This window comes from Grampus griseus (genome assembly GCF_964374135.1).
Source record: "Grampus griseus genome assembly, chromosome: 11".
NCBI lineage: Eukaryota > Metazoa > Chordata > Mammalia > Artiodactyla > Delphinidae > Grampus > Grampus griseus.
Genome location: NC_139005.1, coordinates 87,609,289 through 87,625,208, shown reverse-complemented (window position 1 = coordinate 87,625,208; position 15,920 = coordinate 87,609,289).

Sequence of the window (15,920 nt, the reverse complement as noted above, 5' to 3'; positions counted from 1 at the left end):
AACTAACTGACCAGTGAAGCTGAATAAACAATCCTGAAACAGACTCTACATGAAGAATTCCAAAACATCAGTAAGGCAGAGACAACACAATTTTTAAATGGGCAAAAGACTTGAATAGGGACTTCAGAGAGGAAAAAGCATAGCCAATGGAAAGAAATATATGAAAAGATTCTCACCTTCATTATTATCCAGGAAACTGCAAATCAAAGCTAACATGAGGGGCTTCCCTGGTGGAGAAGTGGTTGAGAGTCCGCCTGCCGATGCAGGGGGAGTGGGTTCGTGCCCTGGTCCGGGAGGATCCCTCGTGCCACGGAGCGGCTGGGCCCGTGAGCCATGGCCGCTGAGCCTGCGCGTCCGGAGCCTGTGCTCCGCAACGGGAGAGGCCACAACTGTGAGAGGCCCGCGTACCGCAAAACAAACAAACAAACAAAGCTAAAATGAGATATTTTACATCCATCAGATTGGCAAAAAATTTAAATCCTCGTAATATCAAATTTGATTGCAGATGAGGAACAAGGGATACTCGTGTACTCTTCGAATGGAAGTAGAAGTAGATACAACCTATTTGGAAAACAATTTGACATTAATTAATAATGTCAAAGATGCACACAACTTATGATCCAGCAATTCCACTTCCAGTTGTATTTGCTAAAGAACTCTTGAATATAAATATCAGGAGGCAAAATGTTTATAGCAGCAATGTTTGCAACAGTAAAAAACATGAAATTTACCCAAACCAATTGATAAGAGAATGGATAGATTGTGGCTTGTTCTTTAAATGGAATACTAGGTATGAATATGAAGTTGGTTGCATTTCAAAAGCACAAGGTGAGCAAAAAAACAAGTCACAGAAGACTAGACTCCATGTAATTCCACATATATGACGTTCAAAAATACAGAAAACTAAACAATATATCGATTAGAGATTGATATGTGATAAAATCATAAAGAAAAATAAGAGAATAACAGGCATAAAATTCAGGATTGCGGTTATGCCTGGTAAGACAGAGGGATGAGAGCAAGGAGGCACACAGGGTGGGCTTGGCTACAAAGGCACTGGTAATAGTCCTTTGTTAAACAAGATATTGAATTCATGGGTGTTCATGGTATTGTTATTCTTTAAGCCTAGCATGAGTCAGTAGGGAAGGCCAAAAAATAAAAAATAAATTTTAAAAAAATGCACGGAATATAGTGAATGATGAGTGTGCAATAGCAGAAATAATAAAAGTTTAAAATTTGAAAACAGGACTTCCCTGGTAGTCCAGTGGCTAAGACTCCACGCTCCCAATGCAGGGGGCCTGGGTTTGATCCCTCATCAGGGAACTAGATCCCACGTGCCGCAACTAAAAGATCCCGGGTGCAACTAAAGATCCTGCATGCCACAACTAAGACCTGGTGCAGTCAAATAAATAAATTAATTTTTTAAAAAAGAAAGAAACTTAAAAAAAAAATGAAAACAGATTTAATTCCCTTTTCCTCGTTTCCCAAAAAACTAGAACAAAGAGCAACTTGGGTTTATTTTTCAAACCTTCTGGTTTTCAGCAGTAATTTTTTCTCTCCATCTTCAGCAGGGACGTGAACGAAATGAGAAAATAAGCCATGCAGTTATCTGGGAGAAGCTTCTGGAACCAAAGGGTAGAATGGAGAGGAAAAATATAAACTGACCTTTGTTCCAAAGTTAATCAGACCCATTGAGACGGCAACAGTAAATCCCCTTAGTGGCTTGCATCCGATCTGTGTATGACATTCACCCCACCTCCCACCACTGCCTCTCACCCCCCATCTCAGCCTTACTTTGATCTTATTATGATAAAGATACTGGGTTGCATTACAAAGCCCTCATCCATTAACCTGGCACAGTAGGCTCCATGTCTAATCACCACTTCCTAATTCCCATGATCCCTCACCTGGCTCTGAAGGACTGTCTTTGGTGAGAGAAGAGGGTCCCACATTTCCATACTTTTCAAATTTGCTCCTTTTTCTCTATCTTCACTCCCATCTGCATCATTATTACCTACCTAGAGTGGTCTCCCTGAGTGGCCCAGAAGTTAAATTTGACAAGTACTGAGTACATTTACTAGTTCCCTTACTTTGGGATTCCTAGTCCAGTTTATTCTAAATTTAAGTCTACCTACCTGGCTCTCAGAAGACTCTACGGTTATCAATCCATTTCTAAAGAATGATGAACCATGCAGTTGTGTAAACCATACTTCCTGAGCTCTTCACTTACTCTGAGGTGTTGGGCAAGTTACTGAGACTCTTTGTATTCCAGTTTCCTCTCCTCTAAAATGGAAGAAACACAAGACTTATATGACAGAGCTATTGTGAGGATAAAAGATGGTATACATATAGCAGACCCTTTGGGGCTACTTATTGATATCCCAACTCTCTCCCAGAAAAGACTGCCTCAGAATCACATCGGAAACCTGTGAAACATACAGATTCCGGAGTTCTGCTCAGCTCTGCTAAACCAGAATCTCAGAGAAGAAGAGGGATGGCCGAGAATCTGTAAATTTGATTCTGATCAAAGTGATAATTCTGATGCCTATGTGGTAGGCACCATGCTAAGAATGGCCCCCAATGACCCTCACTCTTGCATAATCCCATCCCTTTCGAGTAGGGATGAAACCTGGGATTATGATGAGATATCATTTCCCCAAAAGGAGATTATCTGGGTGGGTCTCATGAGCACTTTAACAGCAGAGTTTTCTCCAGATAGTAACAGAAGAGAAAATCTGTGAAACCCTAAGGAGAGAGCCCAGTGGAGCTTACCTGGACTTTTGACCTATGGAATTGTGAGATAATAAAATGGGGGTTTGAAGCCACCAAACTTGTGGCAACTTGTTATGCAGCAACAGAAAACCAGAACAACATCCAAACTTGGGAACGGCTAGAAATAATATCCTATTCTCAGCCCCCTATCCTCTATACACACTAGCATTGATTTGTCTCTGTCAACATTTGGAGGCATTTTTTTCTTTTTTTTAAACTGGAAGAAGGTGGGCGGATGTTTCTAGGAGAAGGGCTGAGTAATGGGGAAAAAAAACAGGAAGTTGAAAGGTGATAGAATAGTGACTAGTTTTCAATCTCTAAAGAGACTGAAAGTTTAGAGTTCAAGGGGGATTTGAGGGGCTTTCAACATAAGGAAAGTGGCTTTGGGAGGAAACCACATCCACCACTGCCCAAACCCTTGGCAAACACCATTCAGTTGGAATCTGAGTGAACCCAGAGGCAGTGCCCTTGGCAGAGTCCTGGGCACCCCCCTGCTGGGTGTGGGTCTTTTCCCAGCAGCTGTATCGACGATGTCTACGGACACAAGGTACCAACCAACAGAAGGAAGATGACAGTCACACCTTTGGGTGTCTTCTGGAAATAACTGGGGTCACTGATGAGAGTGGGGGCAGGTTGTGGTATAACTACTAACTAGCAGGGCCCATCAAACTAGCAGACATCTGGGCTGCATGTAGAAAATACATACCATAGGTATGATATTTAGCAGACTTTTCATAAAGGGTGGGTCTAATCTAAACTTCCCCTTAATTGACAAGAATGTTCTATAGCCCTGATCATCAAATCTGACTCCTGGCCTAATTCTCTATTAATTATATTAATATATTCTATATTAATTATATAATGTATTCTATATTAATTATATTAATATATTTTGTATTAATTATATTAATATATTCTGTTATATATCAATTTGAGCAAAAAATTACTTCTTTCTATTGTAGCTGTCTATGGTAGCTACCCTTTGCTGCCTGCCTACATGCCTGTACTTTTCCTAGGAATGAGGGTTGTATCAAAGCTTGACTTCAGCCACAATACTTGGCCAAAATCTGGTTTTGGCATTGGCTTTGATCTTTGGAAGGTCAAAAGCTTTCTGGCATTCTGAGTAGCAGAATGCCAACTTTAATGTCATTTCTAGCCTCCTGAACTTGCATATGATCAATTTGCAAGTGACTGCAAAGCTAACCATTAAAGCTACTCAGCTTAACAATGTCAGTGATAGAACAAGACTTATCATTCAGAGTCATTATTAATATCTGAATACATACTTTCAAATATAAGTAAGCATTTTAATGTAACTCAGAGCAAAAAAAAAATTTGTGTGCTTTGGATTTTTAATTCCTATCACTCAGTTGAAGTCTAAATGTATATTTTTAGTTTGTAGAGTAAAATGTTACAATAATTAATGAGGATTTTGAAAGCTCTATATGTTACGGAAAAAAACTAAGAAACTTCTAATATAGAGAGATCATTAACTAGAAAATTTTAGGAAGACTATCATCTTTTTTGAATCAACAAGCTTTATAAAACTTTAAAATAACAAGGCAGAATAATGGAGATTAGATTATATCATAATTCTAATCTTTGTAGAACTGTCTAGTGTTCTAAGATTCATAACATTAAATAAAATACTTCTAAAACTGCCTTTGGGTTTTAGTTATTTAATTCCATTTAGGCCATGAATCTTCGGTTGTGTTTTCTGAACGTAATTAGCATGCAGCCTAATGAAGCAGAATTACTGACTGTAAACAGAAAGATAACAGGCCACTTTCATCATTTTCCTTCAAGCAAAGACAAACCACAAGGCAGACAAAGGATTCTGGAGTTGCCTTGTCGTGTACTTATACAAGATGTTCAAACAAGATGAAATAGCAGCAATTACATTCTTAAAAGACTGCTTGAATGAAAGAAAGACTTCTTTAATGCAGTACTTTGCAGATTAAAATACCAATATAACAAGGCTTAGAAACCACCAGTGGTTGCCTGCAGAGAAAGTAGTTCATATGACAGAAACTGCCAAAGAAATAGCCAAAGCAATGTTCCTTAAGAGAGCAAGTGTTTTTTATCTGTAAATAAGCCAGGGAAGATGCTAAAATTGGTGTGCATGCCACAAAAGCCAAATTGCAGATGGAAATGCAGGGAATTGTGTTATCTTAGAAGCCAATTAATTTGGTCCATTGCCACATTTATGGACCCAAGACTTAAGAACAATTTTATTTTCTCCAGTGATGGTGTGAGACAGCAAGTATGTGCAGAAATATTAAGAATAAAATATGGAAACGATGGCAATAATTTTATGTTTACTTCAGAGAATACAGAGCATCTTCAGATGGTGCACAGAGCTTTCATTTGTGGCCTCAAAAACTAGTATCCTCACCATTGTTAGCAGATAGGGTAGGGGGTCTCCAGAGAAAGAGAAATAGGCGTGGCTTTCTTGACATAAGAGAAGCCATTTTTGCCTAAGCCATTTTGTGATCTAAGCCTGGCCACAATGCTTGCCCTTGAACAGGTCTCAGTAATGACCTTAAGGGAAGTGAGGGAATCCAGGAACAAAAGGAAAAGCAGTCAAGAAACAATAGTTCAGTGATAACACCGAGTCCCAGCTCCTCCTCAAGGGATATACTGTGTTGGCCAAAAAGTTTGTTCGGGTTTTTCCAAATGAACTTTTTGGCCAACCCAATACCTACCAATCTGATACATATCTTCTGCAGGAATTAAAGCCCCCACCGGGGTGGAAGATGGTAACTACATGCTGAGACCCCAGACTGGTTGGAACCAGAAGGTTGATGATTGAGATTCCTAGAACACCACCCTGTTACCTCATCATCAACCAATCAGAAGAAAGTCATACACCCTGCAGCTGCCATGCCAAATATTGCCTTTAAAAAGTCTTCCCTGAAAACCATCTGGGAGTTTGGGTCTTTTGAGCACAGGTCTCCCATTCTCCTTGCTTGGCTCTGCAATAAAACTTTCTCTGCTCCAGACTGGCATTTCTGGACTCACTGTGCCTCGGGCACAGGGGTTTGGTTTTGTTAATGATCTACGTTCCAGGCAAGCTGGCACAAAAAATCATGTGAGCAGTCACCGTAATTTCAGCGAGGTCCCTTCTCTCTGCCCTTTTAGAGCCTGACAAGCATCTTGCATGAAAGGTTCACACAAAGGCAAAATGTAACATATTCTGACACTGGAAGCTTTGACGGCAGAGCTCTCCAATAAAAATATTATGTGCGTCACATATGTAATTTAAAATTTTCTAGTAGCCACATTAAAAACAACAACAACACAGGTAAAAAGGAACAGGTGAAGCTCATTGTTGGTTTATTTGTTTTTGGCTTTTATATTATAAGAAAAAAAAATGAGACCACAGATACTGAAAACCACACAGAAAAAATGTATAACTTAATGAGTTATTATAAGGTGAGCATCTATGTAACAACTAACCAAGTTAAGAAATAGGACTTTGCTGCCTACCTCAGAAGTCTCTTCATGTGTCCTGGCCCAGTTTCAACCCAATCCTGCCTTCTATGTGTTATCAGTCTCCTGATTTCTTTCTTTTTTTTAACTTATAGACATTACTATTAGAACAATTTTAGATTTACAGAAAAAAAATGAGCAGATGGTACAAGAGTTCTTGTATGCCTCCACAGACATACCCAGTTTCCCCTATTATTAGCATCTTACATTAATTGGGTGTATTTGTTACAGTATTGATACATTATTATCAACTAAGTCCAACGTTTATTTAGATTTCCTTTGTTTTTAACCTAATGTCTGTATTGTTCCAGAAGCCAATTCAGGATTGGATTTTTTTCATAGAGGTTGAGGAGAGAGAACACTTTAATTAATACTTTACAATATCACCTTGCCAACACTTAAATTAGCTATAGTCCTTTAAAAGCTCTAGTGAGAGCAGCAACACTAACATACACTCGCTCTCACAGGCTCTAAAAGTGTGCCATATACAAAAGGATGCATCATCAGCTTTCAGGGAAAGTCATTTGTAGCTAATTCACAATACTCCGCCTGGATATTCTTGCATTTTTCTCTCATTTGTGAGTCAATATTTGACCTCAAAGTTACAAATGTTTCACTTTTTAATAGTTCTAAAATGTTATGGAATTCCCTTCCAATCAAAACAATTTTGTCAAATAGTTTCCAGGCTAGTTCCCTAAGCCTGTTTCATTCATATTGTAGCAGAAATCAATTACATTTGAACTGAAAATTGTTGGAAACAATACTGTTACATTATGTAAGGGAGCCCTGGGCACAGAAAGATACAACACACGTGCCCCGTAGGAAAAGCTGATCCAGCTAAATTGGCCTAATGGTCTCAGAAGCTCTCCTTCCCTCTCCACTCTCCCAGTTTTCTTCTCCTTGGGATTTCATCACAGCTCTCTTTTTTCCTTTTCATCAATCTTTTGAATAGTAAGGACTCATAGGGAAAAAATGAAGACTGCTCTTTTAGCTTGAGGTCCATGGAGGAGAGGTGGAAGGTTGGTGATATGTAAAGAAAAGATGATTTTTAAACTTATATTCAATTTTTTAAATGATAAAATTTAAAGCCATATTCCTTAAGCCTTTAAATTCAACATACAAATCTCATTATTCTATTAATAAGTCTAGTACATTTTAATAAGGGGGCTTTGATTAATGTTCTCAAGTTGAACAAACTAAACTTCCTTCAACCAGTTATGTTTACAAGCTTAGTTTAATTAAATTTTCCCTAAATGCTTTAAACTGCATTAATAAATTTAACATTTTCAATTTTCTTTTTTTAAAGTATGTTTATCACCTCTCCTGACAAGCAAAACATTCTCAGTACTTACAGACTAAATTAAATTTGTAAATATAACAAGTCTCTTAAACATTCCAATACTATACTGCTTGCAAACCATAAAATCCTCTTACATCTTTCAGTGATAAATTACAAATCTAAAGTCAGTTACCCCGTTACACATTTCAAGTTGGAATCGGGAGGCTAATCTCTCAGCCATTCTCCTACACCCAATTATTTCAAACATTATAAATACTGTGAATACCAAATATACAGATTGTTGTTCTTAAATTTAATACAAAAGTGTTAATACTGTGGATTTGGTGTCTTGCTTGTCTATATTTAATTCTAAATCTTCCCATGGCTAAAATACATGAGCACACTACAGCTAAGGGAACTGTTATAGCATCTCAAAATGAGTTGATGTTCCCATCCTAAGCAAGTTGCATTGATTTCTTGCCAGAGATTTCTGGCCCAAGGCAGGATCCAAATTCCAGGGTTATTTTTCTAGCACCAAAAATAGATGCGCTCGCCTTTTTAAAAGTTAGTCACTTATTCCAACTGGGGACTTTAAATCCAAATCTTTCCAAGGGAAATGGTTGGTTTTGCTGAACCCACGTTAGGAGTATAAATTACACCATTGTCTAATTCTTTGAGTCTGCAACCCACCCCATCCCTCATGTTACCTCACCTCTTTAAGTGGATTCAACTAGTCCTTTTACTGCTTGATTGAACTGAGCATTATTTTCAAATTTTTGTCTTCGTCTACTATCTGTTCAGTCTCAAAGTCTTATGGATGATGTAAGCAGTTCTTTCGCCCGTTTTCTATTTGTTCATCTGTTTTCCTCAGACCTTAATCATAAAGATGAGATCACTAGGCAGCATTTAACCTAACTCCAGATTTTTCCTTTACTGAATGTACACAACGCCTTGCCTAACCTGTTGATTCCTTTCCTGGATTAAAAGGAGTTAAGATAAATAAATAAATACATATTTTTTTTTAAAAAAAAGGAGATAAGAGTGAAGAATTAAGTAGTTAAAGAATGACTGACTCTACCTGTAGCTTCCCCTTAGAGAATCTGCAGGCAGACCACACGGGCAAGACAGCATCCAAAGGGAGATCAGAAGAAGTCAGCAGGTCTACACTCAATGGAAAAACGGTGAAGAATCTGATCTCCTACCTTAATGGTTAACTGAGATTGTTTCCCCCTTTTCCCTTTAAAAATTGTTATGGCCGGGGCTTCCCTGGTGGTGCAGTGCTTGAGAGTCCGCCTGCCGATGCAGGGGACACGGGTTCGTGCCCCGGTCCGGGAAGATCCCACATGCCGCGGAGCAGCTAGGCCCGTGAGCCATGGCTGCTGAGCCTGCGCGTCCGGAGCCTGTGCTCCGCAACGGGAGAGGCCACAACAGTGAGAGGCCCGCGTACCATACCACAAAAAAAAAAATTGTCATGGCTGAGCAGAATCTTCAGATTTGGTCTCTGGATGTGAGAGACCACCTTCTCTGCAGATTGCCGGCTTTTCTGACTAAAGCACCTTTCCTTTCTACTGACACTTGTCCCTGGATTATTGGCTTTTGAGAGGAGAGCAGCTGAACTTGAGTTTGCTAACAATGATGTGTATTTAATTCAAGGAAAGACTGAGTCCCAGGAACACTTTGAGACTACATTCTGTTTAAAGAAGGAATGGGGAAGGGGAGAGAGCATGCTCTAGGGAAGGGAAGACCATGGCCACCTGTGTGTGATGGGAGAGGAAAGAAGCTAGCTGGACATTAAGAAGTGCGTGCCTGGGAAAGAGAGGAATCACGAATAACAATGGCCCAAGGCACGGAACCTCTGTACAGTGATTCCTGACCTCTCCACTTCGAAATCCTGTACTCGATTTGCTATAACCTCTCACCCCTTGAGGTGGTGGTGGTAGCGGGGGAATTGGTAGGGTCCCATCTCACTGCTGTATGGAGGTTATTTCTGACATCCTGTTATCCCAAGGGGAACCCCTGAATGTAGATTTTGTTCCCTAGAACTTCTTTGCAGGCAGGTCTGAAAGCCACTGATAACCACTGATAAACTTTTTCCACCGGAAAATTCGTTCTTGAAATGTGGTCTTTGCTGGCCTGCTTTATCTCTTTATGCCCCTAGCCTCCTTTTCGACCATTCCCTGCCTTGCCCTCTCCACTTTTCAGCATGCTTTCACTTCTGCTTTGTCTCACTGCAGAACCTTTACCCTTGTCATTTCTTCTGCCCAGCTCCCTCTCCTCCCCTCACCTTTAATCTTCAGGTCTTAGTTTCAATTTCACTTGGGTTAACTCCTTTCTTTATAAGCTTCCACATTCTAATGAACTTCCTGTTGGGAAGGACCCACATCTGTGTTGTGATACCTTTTCAATGTGGTCCGTCCCACAGGGCTCCACCAGGGCAAGGGCTGTGTTTGTGTTTAGTTTTATTCTCAGTGCCTAGCACATATCGGGCATATAATTAATTGTTCCACAAAAATTATTTATAATGCAGCTTTGAATTCGAATTGGAACTCTAATCTCTAAAATTGAAGAAAATAATGTATCTTGAAATTTAGCATTTGAGAAAAATGGGTTTAATGAGGAGTTAAAGATTTCTAAAGATTTCACAGAGGGCGTGGATAGCAGAAGGATGCATAGTTAGATGCAGGTTATTAGTGATGGGTTGTATGGTAGGTTTAGGATTATTTATTATATTATGCTTTATACCTAGTATATGTTATAGAAGTCTGTATGAACTAAATATGTTGTACTTAATGTATTAAATATAAAAATAATAAAGGAAAAATGGAATAGTATGAAAAAACGATTTCTGAAGATTTCAAATTTGACATATGTAGCGAGAAACTTTACACTGAAGTATAACATACAGAAAAGTGCCCGAGTCGGTGTACGGCTTGAGTGTTCACGTAACCAGCTCCAGATCAAACAGAACATTCCCAGCACCCCAGAAGATCCTCTTGTGTCCCCTAACAGTCGTTTCCATATTTATTCAACTTTAATTTTTAATCTGATGATACTTCATTGCTCCAAAACTTAGTGGCTTAAAACAGCTATAATCATTAATTTACTCACAAGTATGAAATTTGAGCAGGGCTTGGGACGAACCGCTGTCTCTGTACCATGTGTCAGCTTGACTAGGGGCAAAGAAAACACTTGCTCACCCCTATATCACTAGTTCTAACAGGACCAGGAACATAGAAATCTACTTCAATCAATTTTTTTGACTGACCAAATCCCAACCTGAAACCAGGCCTACATCTAGATTTTCAGTCATTTGAGCCAATATGTTTGCTTTTAAGCCAGTTTGAACTGTATTTTCTGTTGCTTACAACTATGAGATTCTTAACTGATAAGAGGGCGATTAGGGTGTAAAGGGAGAATAAAGTTATCTCAGAGAAGCAAGAAGAGGGATTCAGATTACCAGGGTCTAAGAAGAGACGTCCAGGCTTCCCTGGTGGCGCAGTGGTTAAGAATCCACCTGCCAACGCAGGGGACACGGGTTCAAACTCTGGTCTGGGAGGATCCCACATGCCGCAGAGCAGTTAAGCCCGTGTGCCACAACTACTGAGCCTGTGCTCTAGAGCCCACGAGCCACAACTACTGAGGCCACGTGCCACAACTACTGAAGCCTGCGTGCCTAGAGCCCATGCTCTGCAACAAAAGAGGATACTGCAGTGAGAAGCCTGCTCACCACAACTAGAAAAGAGCCCCATGCACAGCAATGAAGACCCAACACAGCCAAAAATAAATAAATAAATTTCTTTTAAAAAAGAAGAGATGTCCCTAGCAGTGGAGGAGAAGCAGGGATCCTACATGCCTCTTGGTGGCAGTGCCCCAAGGAGGTGGCAAGGCCTCAGAGGGTTGGAGTGGTAACCTAGGGAAGTGGCTGCCTGGCCAGGGTTGGGGGAGATTCCAGCAGCAAAAAACAAACCATCATTCTGTAAGTGAAGCACAAAAATTGGTAGACAGCACCCAGATCTGAAAGGACCACATGAGAGCGACAATAGCCATCTCTGCAGAAGCCAGTATGGACAGTAGACTGAGGACCCCCAAAATGTGGGTCCTGCATGAGGCCACATAACCTTGCCATGACTCCCAGGAAGAGATATGAAAGCTCCAAGAATGACTGTGATAAATTTCCTGTCAACTTGGCAGAGTAGAAGCATGACATGAGAAATCAAGCTGATTTGTAGAAAATCATTTTTTCTGTACACATGGCTGTGTGGTCTGAGATTCATAGCAGCTAAATAAGCGTGATAAAGAGCTTGCCTGAGGTGGAATTAAGTTTCGAATACTGGAGGAAATGTGAGCATGGGAGCGGAGTGTGGGGGATTGATTGGTGGGGAGAATGCTCAGTAGGTGAAGCTCTCCTTGACTGTTGGGGAAGGGAAAGTGACTTACAAGCTCTTCCACTACAAGTGTTTCTGACATGCAAATTAGCCTATATGTGATTGTCTAATAGAGAAATGATATCAGTGATAGGCAAAAGTTGTGTTGACTCATATGAAATTTTACCCAGTAGGTTAATGTTTTCTTCCACGAAAATTTCTCCACTTTGTTCCACTAAGTAACAACAGACGAATGGCAACATAGATGCACACGCAAGCCACAGAGAAATACAGTACTGTATAGAATACTGATGATTCATCCCATGTTTTTCTCTTGCCTTGATTTAGCCACATCCTCAGTCTAAGAGGTGGAATTCTACCTCATTTTTGTATATTGAATTCTTGTCTTCATAAATCGATAGCCTCAACCTGTTCCTTATTTTTTTTAATTTTTATTGGAGTACAGTGTTGATTTACAATGTTGTTAGTTTCTGCTGTACAGCAAAGTGACTCAGTTATACATATACATATATCCACACTTTTTTAGATTCTTTTCCCATACTTGTCATTACAGACTACTGTATAGAGTTCCCTGTGCTATACAGTTGGTCCTTATTAGGTATCTATTTTGTATATAGTTGTGTGTATTCAACCTGTTCTTATACCCTTTACATCAAGCTAGCTTCATTTTTTTAAAAGTAAAGCCCAATATTTAATTACTCATTTCATTTTTTAATATTTATTTATTTATTGTGGCTGTGCCGGGTCTTAGGTGCGGCACTTGGCATCTTCGCTGCATCATGCAGGATCTTTAGTTGCAGCATGTGGGCTCTTAGTTGTGGCATGCATGCAGGACCTAGTTCCCTGACCAAGAATGGAATCCGGGCCCTCTGCATTGGGAGCACAGAGTCCTACCCACTGGACCATCAGGGAAGTCCCTAATTACTTATTTCTTTATAGGTGTTAAACTTGTCTTTTAATTGTATTTTTATTAGGATCGGGGTTTTCCTGTCGTTGTTAGTGCTGTGGTTATTAAGTTGCATACGTTTTAAGTGGTCTGGCTCAACCAAATATTTTCCATAAGACGTTGTTTTAACTGTGCTTCTTTGCAGAATGGAGATTTTTCTGAACATACATATGGATTCTTGTAGAACTGCCTGTAGTTCTTGCACTAGCCACCAGCTGGCATCACCAGGTGGTTGCCCCAGGCAAATTTGCTTTCCAGTAATTCTGAGAGGTTGGGGTCAGGGAAGTTCCAGGTTGGGTAATGCCTGTTCCCACACCTTGCCTCTTCCCACTTGCCTCAATCTTGTCTGCTAACTATTCTTACTTAAAAATCTAGCTTTAAGGACAAAAGACTTGCTCTTCCCTCTTCTGCCTTGAGTTCATAACACTTGTCATTTATGAGTATTTTCTTTAAAGAGTTCCTACCAGAACTTTTTTGGCCTTGATTAACTTATGAAGCAACTCCTAAATCCACTTTTCTACCCTGACCCTTCTCTAAGTGCTACCATCTCAACACAGCAACCCCAGGAGTGGCTGGATTATTCTTCATCAAATGCTAAAGAATTGTGGAGATGGGTCCTTTAAAAGCACATTGATAGCTCTGAGTAATATGCAGCACAATTCAGTGCGATCTTTCTGCCCTTTCTTTCCATCTCTGCCCTCCTATGCTGATGTTGCAGTTATAGCAAGTACCCTCCAGGTTACTGTCACTGTTCACTAGGTTTTCAATTTATACTTGACAACTGTTTTTCCTCTATACACTTACTTTACCACATGAACACTGTATTTATTTATTTATAACATCTTTATTGGAGTATAATTGCTTTACAATTGTGTGTTAGTTCCTGTTTTATAATACAGTGAATCAGCGATACATATACATGTATCCCCATATCTCCTCCCTCTTGCGTCTCCCTCCCTCCCACTCTCCCTATCCCACCCCTCTAGGTGGTTGCAAAGCATCGAGCTGATCTCCTTGTGCTATGCGGCTGCTTCCCACTAGCTATCTGTTTTACGTTTGGTAGTATATATAAGTCCATGCCACTCTCTCACTTTGTTCCAGCATACCCTTCCCCCTCCCCGTGTCCTCAACTCCATTCTCTACATCTGCGTCTTTATTCTTGTCCTGCCCCTAGGTTCTTCAAAACCATTTTTTTTTTTTAGATTCCATATATATGTGTTAGCATACGGTATTTGGTTTTCTTTCTGACTTACTTCACTCTGTCTGACAGACTCTAGGTCCATCCACCTCACTACAAATAACTCAATTTCATTTCTTTTTATGGCTGAGTAGTATTCCATTGTATATATGTGCCACATCTTCTTTATCCATTCATCTGTTGATGGACACTTCGGTTGCTTCTATCTCCTGGCTATTGTAAATAGAGCTGCAATGAACATTGTGGTACATGACTCTTTTTGAATTATGGTTTTCTCAGGGTATATGCCCAGTAGTGGGATTGCTGGGACGTATGGTAGTTCTACTTTTAGTTTTTTAAGGAACCTCCATACTGTTCTCTATAGTGGCTATATCAATTTACATTCCCACCAACAATGCAAGAGGGTTCCCTTTTCTCCACACCCTCTCCAGTGTTTATTGTTTGTAGATTTTTTGATGATGGCCATTCTGACTGGTGTGAGGTGATACCTCATTGTAGTTTTGATTTGCATTTCTCTAATGATTAGTGATGTTGAGCATCCTTTCATGTGTTTGTTGGCAACCTGTATATCTTCTTTGGAGAAATGTCTATTTAGGTCTTCTGCCCATTTTTGGATTGGGTTGTTTGTTTTTTTGATATTGAGCTGCATGAGCTGCTTGTAAATTTTGGAGATTAATCCTTTGTAAATATTTTCTCCCATTCTGAGGATTGTCTTTTCGTCTTGTTTATTGTGCAAAAGCTTTTAAGTTTCATTAGGTCCCATTTGTTTATTTTTGTTTTTATTTCCATTTCTCTAGGAGGTGGGTCAAAAAGGATCTTGCTGTGATTTACATCATAGAGTGTTCTGCCTATGTCTTCCTCTAAGAGTTTTATAGTGTTTGGCCTTACATTTAGGTCTTTAATCCATTTTGAGTTTATTTTTGTGTATGGTGTTAGAGAGTGTTCTAATTTCATTCTTTTACATGTGGCTGTCCAGTTTTCCCAGCGCCACTTATCGAGGAGGCTGTCTTTTCTCCATTGTATCTTCTTGCCTCCTTTATCAAAAATAAGGTGACCATATGTGTGTGGGTTTATCTCTGGGCTTTCTATCCTGTTCCAGTGATCTATATTTCTGTTTTTGTGCCAGTACCATACTGTCTTCATTACTATAGCTTTAGTATAGTTTAGTATAGTTTAGTCATATAGTTTAGTCATATAGTTTGAAGTCAGGGAGTCTGATTCCTCCAGCTCCGTTTTTCTTTCTCAAGATTGCTTTGGCTATGCGGGGTCTTTTGCATTTCCATACAAATTGTGAAATTTTTTGTTCTAGTTCTGCTATTGGTAATTTGATAGGGATTGCATTGAATCTGTAGATTGCTTTGGGTAGTAGAGTCATTTTCACAATATTGATTCTTCCAGTCCAAGAACATGGTATATCTCTCCATCTGTTTGTATCATCTTTAATTTCTTTCATCAGTGTCTTATAGCACATGAAATTTCTTTCATCAGTGTCTTATTTTAAATAAATATATTGCTTTATATTGCACAATTATCTACTCCTTTGGAATCCTTTATTCATTTCTTTAATTTTTTTTCCCCGTGCAAATGCTACTTTCTACAAAAACCCTACCCAGATTCATCTTAACCAGAAATACTCAGCCTTCTCCCCATACTCTGATAGTCCTTGTCCTGCATCTATATGAAAGCACCTAAATGCCAGGGCAGTGAGAGCAGGAAAGTATGATGGGCAACCCACAGCCTCTGGAGTTGGGAGAACTTGGGTTTGCTTCCTGCCTTTTCCACTTTTGAGGGCAAGTTATGAGGCCTTAACTTTGGGCCCCAGTTTTCTCATCTGTAAAACGGGAACAG